This window comes from Tupaia chinensis, unplaced genomic scaffold (assembly GCF_000334495.1).
Source record: "Tupaia chinensis unplaced genomic scaffold, TupChi_1.0 Scaffold000255_1, whole genome shotgun sequence".
Classification (NCBI taxonomy): Eukaryota; Metazoa; Chordata; class Mammalia; order Scandentia; family Tupaiidae; genus Tupaia; species Tupaia belangeri.
In genome coordinates, this window is record NW_006159735.1 from 692,919 (window position 1) to 702,744 (window position 9,826).

At 37.6% G+C, this 9,826-nt stretch overlaps 1 protein-coding gene across 6 annotated transcripts in view; it reads left to right on the forward strand.

Annotated features, from left to right (window-relative positions):
- The first annotated feature begins 6 nt into the window (after nt 1-6).
- KMT2E (lysine methyltransferase 2E (inactive)) overlaps nt 7-9,826 on the forward strand; it is a 111,555-nt gene continuing 101,735 nt past the window's right edge. For 4 of the 6 annotated variants that reach the window (XM_027772117.1, XM_006149151.2, XM_014588038.1 and 1 more), the window contains exon 1: nt 7-186. The gene's annotated coding sequence lies outside the window, so the exon portion shown is untranslated. Of the gene's footprint in view, nt 187-7,052; nt 7,255-9,826 lie in introns of all 6 variants that reach the window. The other 2 variants (XM_027772118.1, XM_006149150.2) reach the window with 1 other exon arrangement.

Consider the following 9,826-nt stretch of genomic DNA (forward strand, 5'->3'; position numbering starts at 1 on the left):
CTCCCCGACTCCTCGGTTCCGGGTGAAGAGGCTGCGCACTGCTGTTTGGGGAGGGGGTGTGTGGAGCCGGGTCCTGTGTCCGCAGTGGCCGCTGTCTGGGGGTCGCCTGAGCGCCGAGGTGTGGAGAGACTCCTCGAGGGTCGAGCAGATAACGGGGTTCGGGTGTCCAGTGTGTGAACATCACAGGTCAGTGCCTGTCGTCTCCGTGGGAGTTCCTGGGGTTTGCCGGGTGGGGGGACCTGTGTTTCCAGGGGGACCGGGGTACTCATCTTTATCCTTCCGGGGAGGGGGGGGCGTCGTTGACGCTCAGGCGTCTTTGCTGGGGCAAGACGTTGCTGGTTTAGATCGAATTGCTCCTTTCTCTCCCCTGTCCCTAGAAATGCTGCATTATGGCGGGTTTTGGGGTTGGGGAAGGGGAAACTGGCAGTTAACCCCCCTTGAGAGTGGGAGTGAGGGAGGGGCGCACTCCTCGGCAGCGGGTTAGGGTCGCTGGGCTAGGAGGGCGGCTGGTGACTGTTAGTGGGGTGTGCGTCGGAGGGGTCCCGGGAGCTGCCAGCTCGGCTCCTCTCGGCCGCGTCTGGTCGAGGTGCTGAAAAGCCGTATAGGCCCCATCTTCTCCGGTTTCCTGACTGGTAGACGCGGGTGTACGGATCTCGTAGTTACGCAGGGGGCTCGGAGAACGCCCTGGGCATCGCTATTGTGGGAGAGCGAGACAGCTCCTCATCCTCTCCGGGAGAGGGTAAACCCGCCCCTGAGGTGGTCACCCCAGTACCCAGCCTGCTCAGTCTCCTCCCCCACTCCGTGCAGCACCGCCGTCCTTTACCGTGCGGAGCCTGGACTCCACAATACGGCTCATTTCAGAAAAGCTTATTTTGACCGAGGGATTGGCACCAACACGGTGGCAGCAGACACAGACGAGAAACAAACGGCTCCCTGTGCTAACCGGGAGGGCAGAGAGAAAAACAATCCCGGTGCGCTCGCTCGCCCGCTCGCTCGCTCTTCCACTGGCCTTAGTTCGTACAGATCCGGCCTTGCCAGGCTCTGTCTTAGACTGCCACCGTTTCAAGTCAGAAATCGCCCGAGTTAGCTCTAGAGTCAACCCCGGTTTCCCAGCCTTAGTCCCTGGTTAGAGATGTGAATAACATAATGTGTTTGGAGTTTGGAGAAACCTTGCAGAGAATTAGGTGAGGTGCACTCCACTCTTGGCCGGAGACGTCAATACCTAAAGGGGAAACAGTCCGTTTTCTCCTTTAATTTCTGAGATGGGGAGTAAAAACTGAAATTTCCCTCTTTTGTCCTTTACAGATTCTAAAAATGGCGGCCCCAGGCTGATGTTGTGGTAATCTAATCAGCTCGGGTCCTCCACACCCCATGCAGTGCGTTTGTCTGCAGTATATTACAGGCTTATTATGTTTACATGGAAAGACTGGGCTGTTTTCCTCCCCCAGCCGTTTACAAAGAATCTGTTGATTTTACCGCAAATTGTAACGCTGTGTTTTAGTTGATTAATTTTATTGTTTTTTTTTTTTTTTTCCCTGAGAGACAAATCAAATGACACCACAAAAAAAAAAAAAACCACTCAGGTAGCCTTGGAGATTTCAGTGGCGATGATAGATGCCCTTAACTTAAACATTTCAAAAAATTATTTGGGTACCAATAATGGAGTTTTTCTAGTTAGTCCAACTACCTTCAATTTAGTATGCCAAAGTAAATGAATATGTTTACTAAGTATATAAGTGCAACCTATCTTGTGTGATTGGATGCTTTAATCTAGAGTAAAACATTTCCCATCCAACTCAATCACTTGGTGAATTTGATTTTTGTATTCTGTTTCAAATTAAATTTTAGGGAGCTGTACAAACAAGCCTAAACCTGTTACTTCATTGGGTGTAGAGATGCTATTCTTCCCACTGTTTTATATCCATTTTCCCCTCATGTATTTAACCTTTTCTTAAGAATTTTCAAAGTTTATTGTGTATTTGATAAAGTGAAGCTCCATGCTTTGCTGCTTTTTAAAATTGTAATGTAGCAGGCTGTCATGATTATGTAAGTAAAAAGTAAGGCTTTGGCTCCTGATTTTTACCCCCAACATGCCCATTTGCCTATTATGGGATTGTGGAATTTAGGCTTTTTTTTAAAAGACTTAAATAAAAGCATTACCATAATAGGGTCTTGAGTCCTTTTTATGTTTTCAGAATGTTATACACTGAGACTGAAAATTAAATGGTGTCAAGTGTCATTTAACTGTATTTTTAAAAGTGTAAATGATTAGAATTTATTTCCATAATGAGAAGGCTCATCATCTTTTTGGGCTGAACTAAGCCATGAGATATGAGTGGGCCATTAATGGCATTTAATGACCATTTCATTGTGGGGAGACTGAAAGATGAGTTCCTTTCCATCTAGTAGTATTTAAATAGAGAGTGTAGAACCTTTTATGATTCTCTTATTCCACTGTAAATATTTTAGCATAGAATTTTACTTCGTAAGTTAAATATATGAACTAGGTTGATATTAATTTTTTATTCTACAAAATGATTATAGAAATAACTGAGTTAAGGATTTTCTGCATACCAGTGAGTTTCTCATGGAAGACCGAGCACACAACCTTCCTGAGATTCTTTGAAATATTTTGTTAAAATATGAAAAGTTGGTGGGTACTGGGAGAATTTGTATAAAGACTGGGGTCAATACTCATTTTTGTTATGCTCTGAGTGACTGTAGAAGTCCAGATCTTTCGTTGCTGTGTAAAGATTGTGCATTTATTTTATAGCCTAGGTGGTTAAGATCTGTGGTTCAGAAAAAGGTTGGTGCTTCAAACTTACTACTGAATGTGCAAAATCAGAATGTTCTTATGAATTTGATTTAGTGTAGCCATAGGAGGGAACACTTGTATATGCCATGCATTTCTTGATAGTGACCTTGGTCAGGCCTAGACATATACAAAACAATTGGACCTTCTTTTTTATATAAAAAGTAATAACAAGTTAGAAATTATAAGAAAAGTTGCTTCAATCTGTTAGCTTTATTCATACTAGCTTGTTTCATTTCTTTGGGTTTTGCTTTTGTTTTGATGTTTTGGTTCCTATAAAATTAGATTTTTTTTTAAAGTCTGCTTTTTTTTTTTTTTTTAAACTCAGTTGACTATGTACATTTTAAGTTAGGATTACAGAGGCAAATTTATTAAAAGGTTAGACATAATTTTTTGTTCCCAGAGAGTTTTGAAACATTTGATCCCTTGGGAAAAAACTAGTCAAATGATCTTTGTTCTTAGGCTATTTGAGTTTGGGATTAGTGGTTTATCTGTTTAAGTGGATTTGTAGGAAACTGTAATGTAATTGGAGAGTAAATTTTATTTTTAGAGACTATATTTTGGTCATACTTCCTTTTTGTTGTCAGTATAAATTAAAGGATCCCTTTAGTCCCAGTTTATTGATATGTTTAGAACCTTCACAGGTCTCTGTTTCCCTTCAAGTTTATAGGACTCTGATAACTCTCCAACAATTTTGGCTCGTCAGACTTCCTCACAGCTTCTCGCCAGAGGATTTTTGCCATGTGTACATCACATTATGCTCTATGTCTTCTTGGATCTAAAAATGAGGAAGTAGAGAGAGAAGCAAATTAATAAATCAGGAGAAATGCTTCCCCTCTATACAAACCTTAGTGGTCTTAGGGAAATTCTAACTTCTTACATTTGCTACTTAATTTCTAGGAATGTTGTACCCATTTTCATTGTTTTAAAGAAACTGGTTTCACTTTTAAAGGTGTATTATGTAAATCCTAATAACTCCGCTTTTCTGGAAGTCCCTACTAGGATTTAAATGTACTACTATAGCACAACAGAACTTTTTTTTTTCTGAATAGCTATCAAAATTGCTTAGGAAATACTAGTATGCAGTTTTCTTAAGAGATGTCATGTTTATTAGTTTCAAATATTTAAATATAGCTTTTATCTGTAAAGGATTTAGTCTTAGCAGATAATTGGTATTTGTTGAATTTAAAGCTTTTTTTTAATAATTATTTATTTTATTTATTCATTCATTTATTTTTTAATGTGACCAGAAAGAGACAGAGGGTGAGAGAGAGAGAGAGAGAGAGAGAGAGAGAGGGAGTGAGAAAGCAAGCCACCAGATTCAGGACTTGCACTCTGGTCAACCATGTGGGAGTGGCCAGCACCTTAACCACCACACCACCTGCTGGTCCCCTAATTTAAAGCTTTTTTTAATAGAACACATTTACATCTCAAATAGGCTGTCCCTTGTCATTTGTTGTAATAAAAATTAAATACTCTTATTGTATGAGACTTTCATATGGAGTATAAAATTAATTTTGTTTTATGGTAAAAATTATTTTTCTTGTTGACTGGCAAAATAAACAAGAGGATGCTATTTTTAATATTGCTATGTGAATATCACTAGCTTTAGGCGTGGTTTAAAATTTGAGTGACTCAAATTTACTGTTTTGTAATGTGTAAATGTTGGGAGGAGTCTTATTTTTTTAACATTGAAAGGATTTTTTTATTACCTAAAATTTTATTCAATATGAAAGAGCAGTATTTGTGATAGAAAATTATTTTATGCTAATGAAGGTGATGGTATTTAACTAAAAAATCTTGCTATTGCTTTTAAACAATGAGCATTTTATATAAAGGTGGGAATTAATCATACTATGATGAGAAGAAATAGTTTTTTGTTGTCATGAACTTGTATGCTGAGAGCTATTAAAAATCAAATCATGGTGACCCAGACTAAGTTAATTACATCTTATTTGTATCTTTATAAGAAATTTTTGGGGCCAGCAGGTGGCATGGTGATTAAGGCACTGGATTCCCTCATGGCTAAACACGGTTCAAGTCCTGGATCTGGTGGCTTGCATTTTCTCTCTCTCTCTCTCTCTTTCGTGATCACATGAGCCTTGTCACAAACTACAAAGGATAATAATAATGAGCAATAAAATTAAATAAATAATTATTTAAAATAGTTTTTATTATCTATTGGTAACTAGGATGGTTTTTACTTAAATCAGATGATTTTTAATTTCACTTGATAGTCATTTTCACTTGATATGAAATCAGTTCTTTAGCCCTGCATGGAGAGCTCACAAATAAAATTTCATTTTTCGACAATTTAAGAAAGCCATTTTTATATTACTAAGTGAATTTTATTGGAAACCTCATTTGGTTATTTATTTACTAAGACTATTTAAGCTGTTTGGGATGTTGAATATTTTCAATGCAGCAGGTCAGCAAAGTATTTCATTTTGATGTGTTCCCTCTTAAGGTAATGAAAACAGATATAATGCCTTTTAATGAGTAAAGTAATCTATAATATAAATTTAATGAGTAAATAATCAACTATACATCTGTCATATTTAGCTAAAACATTTTTTACATTTTAAAACTCTTCTATAGGAAATTTGGGTTTAATAGATTGTATACAAGTCAACATGAGAAACAAGATTATTTATGTGGTTTTCTTTTTTATTATTATTTTAAATTTGCTCACCAGAGAGAGACAGGAAAGTGAGAAAGCAAGCTACCAGGTCCAGGACTCAAAATGCCATCCATCCTGTGGAAATCGTCAAGTGTCTTAACCACCACGCCACCTGCTGGCCCCTTGGTGGCTTTCTTTATTCTATTTTTATACCAGTTGTGAAAAGACATAATATCCTACCAACTCTTAGGTTGCATAGTTCAGTGTTAATCCAAAGGAAGAAACATTCTTGATCCTGAAGCTTATTATTGAGAAACGTAATATTGAGTCATCACACCTGTCTCATAGTCATTTTCATTGCAGCATTTAAGGTCTGAGTTTGTGGCAGAAAGGTAGGATCTGATGGTGGGACTGAGTTGGTTTTGGTTTGTAGTATTTGTACCATAATTTAAAATTTTACAAAATTAGATTGTTTAACATTTTATCCGAGACAAAAAGAAAGATTAATTTAAAAAATATTATGTTGACTTTTGTTTTCAAAGAGTATTTAAAATATATATATTTTTTTTACTTTTTAAATTTTGATTCCAGTTTAATTTTTTGTTTGTGTAGGGTACACACACCAGAGAAACAGAGGGGTAGAGAGACAGTAAGTTAGAAAGCTCGTCCCCCTCACCCCAAGGGGATGATCAAGCTGCAGTCCTCCTTCATACTCCTCACAGGAGTTTAGAAATGTACGCACATGTGCCTGCCATGTTTTTCAAGCAGCATTAGCCTTGGGACTTCAACTGTGTAGCCAGCCATGTGAGATCCAGCTGCCTTAACTGCCATTCCACCTAGCTGGCCCTGAAACATGATTTTTAGTTAAAGACTTAAAATTATCTTAAACATAAATTTGAGTTAAATAAATTTAAAGATTAAATATGTTTTCCCACTTTTTTAACTGTATCCTAAGAATAAGGTCAAGCTTAGTGTCCATGACTTTTAGGAACAAGTGAAAAATGTGGAGAAAAGAATTAATCATTACCACTTAACATATTGTCAGGAATGGGGTGTTTGGGTTTTTCAGAGATTTATATATAGGATAATTATATATGAGAAATATACATACTTGTTTTCTTATTTCACAGACTAGTAAATGCAGTAATTCCTGTTTTTTTGTTTGTTTCGTTTTGTTTTAGTTTACAGATAGAGGTCTTGGATTCCTTTTATCATTTTGCTTTATATGTCACTTAAAGAAGGATAGATCTAGTCATTTGAAAACCTATTTCCTATTTAACAAAGGGGCAGAAAATGGGAAGATTAATGATTTGATTCATTTGAATGGCTAGGATGCTCTAGTAGCTATAAATTGGTGGGAGTCTAAAATTAGTCTGATACATTGTATCCAGAAGGTGAATTTTGTACTTGTTCTCTTTAAATGAAGGTGCTTAATTGGTTGAATTGATAAAACCTTATTATATCTTAAATTGTTAAGCCTCCACTGAAACAATATTTTTGAACACAGATAAAAGATGAATTTGAGTAGCTATTGTTTTGCTGGCACCAAGGATACCTAGGTAGATAAACCATCCCTGCCTTCTTGGAAGCTCATAGTTTATTTCTACCTCTCTGTTCTAGGGTTTGTTTGGATGCAGGAACAGAAATCAGCTCTAGCTAGCTAAGTAAAGAATTTGTTATAAGGCTATAGAGAAAATCTCAGAGACTTTATTTGAAGAAACTACAGATGGATCTCACAGGAATTGGCAAGGTGTCAAAGAGCCACTATTTTCCATCTTGATCCCTCTAATTAGCTGTGACTGGTTAAAGAGATGGTTGTGAGGTGAGTATTTATGGTATGTGGAGGGAAGTTTCCTAAGAAGAGGAGCAGAGAAAGACACTTCTAATTAGTCTGAAAACGATTGCCGTTTCTCAGGGGTGTTTAAATGTGTTTGGGAGGGCCTCCAAAACTAAATAGTTGGCAAATCAAACTAATGATTCAATTTTTTAATTAAAAAAATACTACACACACATCTGTGTATATACACATTGAAGAATGCTTAAAAAAGGTTTTTTGTTTTAACTTTTTAGTTTGAATTAATTTCATATTTAAAGAAAACTTAGAAATATAAATAACTCTTATATACCCTTTACCTAAGTATCCTAATTTGTAAAATTTTACCACATTTGCTCTATTATTCTCTTTATACACATACTTTTTTTTTTCTGAACTATTTAGGAGTAAATTGTATACATCATGTTCTTTTATATCCCTTAATACTTAAGTATACATTTTCTTTTCTTTTCTTTTTTTTTGAGAGGTTTTTGCTATAGGGCTCGTGCGCTCGCCAGACAGAGAGAGACATAGAGACAGAAAGCAAGAAATCACCCCCCAGGGGGGATGGATTCCCCTCTCGGGATCTTGGGCACGCACGCACACGCGCTTGGCGTGAGTTTTAAGCCACCAGGTCCTGCACGCGAACCGCGGTCGACTACGTGGGAGTCCAGCGACATAGCCATTACGCTAACTGCTGGTTCCCCTATACATTTTCTAAGAATAAACATATTTTCTTATGTAACCAGAGTAGTTATCAAATTCAGGAAGTTTGCCATTGATGTCATACTTTTATCTAGGCTGTAGTCCATATTCAGTTGTTCCTATTATGCCCTATATTGGTCATTTTTTTTCCTGGTGCAGTAGCCAATCCAGGATCACAGGTTACATTTAGCTTGGTTGTCTCACTAGTCTTTAATCTTTTAGAATAGTTTCTCAATCTTGTTTTTGTCTTTTATTACCTTGGCAGGCTATTTATACAGTGCCCCTTAATGTCTAAGGTTTCCTCGTAATTCAGATCATACACATTTGGCTGAAATACTAGACAAGTAATATGTTTTTCTTTACTTTTTTTTTCTTTTAGGGTTTTTTTTTTTTTTTTTTGAGAGCATTTGGCACATGCGCTCACTGTTGTAAACCATGTGGGAGTCCAGCACCTTAACTACCACGCCACCTGCTGGCCTCAGTATGTGTTTTTTTATCGTCTGGAGGAACATGATTTTTTTTGTTGTTGTTTTTGGTAATTCTTTGGTGAAAGTGGGAGACGGGCCAGCAGGTGATTGAGGCACTGGACTCCCATGTGGCTGACTGCAGTTTGAGTCCCGGGCCTGGTGGCTTGCTTTCTTGCTTTCTCACTTGCCCTCTCTCTTTATCTCTTTCTGGTGACCGCATGTGCTCTATAGCAAATTAAAAATAATAATAAAAAGAAATAAAATCAAATAGGTAATTTTTTTAAAAAAAGGAGACAAAGAAAGAAGGGAGGGAATCAGGTACCCACCACAGGGTCTTTACTATGTTATACTCCCTCCAGCCAGCCAGGGTCACAGGCATGTACATGGGTACCTTCTATGCACAGAGAGATCTTGGAATACAAACCTAGGAACTTCTCATCCAACCTCAACATTGCAGATCACTGCGTTACTACTGTGCCACCATTGCTGGCCCATAGTTTGCTGTTTAGTTTGTTTATTTGATTGCTTGGTTAAGGCATTCAGTAGTTTCCATATTAAACAGTTACTGATTTTCATTTCTCAGTAATAATTTGTGGGGAAATATATTGAGGTTAATAACTATCCTATTGCTCATCAAACTTTGTTCTAGATTTAGTATCTATTGCCGATTGTTGCTTGAATAAATTTTTAACTATGTTGGTTGCCAAAACAAAATGAGATTTTGGTGTTCTAAAATTTTTGTGCAGTGTTTTCTATTAATATATTTAAAGTTTATTTGTTTATTTTACCTATTTCTCCTATAAGCAAGAGAAAAAGAGACAAAGACTGACACTCCTATAGGGTCTTTTTTTTTTTTTTTTTTTTTTTTTTTTGAGAGATATTTTTACTATCGGGTATATGCACTCACTCTCACTCACACAGACAGAGACTGAGACACAGAAAGTGAGAAATCACCCCCCGGGGGGACAACCATGCCACAATCCCTTCTCAGTTTTCCTCTTGGGATCTTGGGCAAGCACACCACACACCTGGTATTTTAAGCCAGCTGGTCCAGGACAAGAACTGTGGACAACTGTGTGGGAGTCTAGCCATGTAACCATTACACCATCTGCTGGTCCCCCCCCCATAGAGTCTTCATGCCACGATCCACCTCCAGCCTCAGCCAGCCCTTGATCACTGGCACATGTCTGCTTAGTGAACTCAGAAAAGTCAACCCAAACCCTTCTTATGTGGATCAGCCTTAAGGAGTGTCACATTTCACTGCTACACCACCCTCCAGTCCCACATGGCTCTGGGTAGTTGGAATTGTGGCAGTTTTGTTTTTTACTTTTTCTAGTTCAGTTTTTCTGTAATACACGCAATTTATTTTTTAAAAGAATTTAAAGTTTGTTCACTTTTGTTCTCTATGT